The following is a 246-nucleotide window of genomic DNA, read 5'->3' as shown; positions in this document are numbered from 1 at the left end:
AGATGGGATCTAGAGGGGGGGCGGCGGCCAGGGAGGGGGGACTTGCCCCCCAAGCAAAGGGCGCGCCCCTTCTAGGGTTCCCCCAACCCTAGGCGCATGGGCCCAAGAGGGGGGGCGCCCAGCCCTCTAGGGGCTGGCTCCTGCCCCATGCAGCCCATGTGCCCACCCGGGAGGGGTGGCCCCTCCCGGTGGACCCCCGAAACCCTTCCGGTGGCCCCGGTACAATACCGATATGCCCCCGAAACC

The sequence above is a fragment of the Triticum dicoccoides genome, chromosome 6B (genome assembly GCF_002162155.2).
Source record: "Triticum dicoccoides isolate Atlit2015 ecotype Zavitan chromosome 6B, WEW_v2.0, whole genome shotgun sequence".
Classification (NCBI taxonomy): domain Eukaryota; kingdom Viridiplantae; phylum Streptophyta; class Magnoliopsida; order Poales; family Poaceae; genus Triticum; species Triticum dicoccoides.
This window is presented reverse-complemented; position numbering follows the sequence as displayed.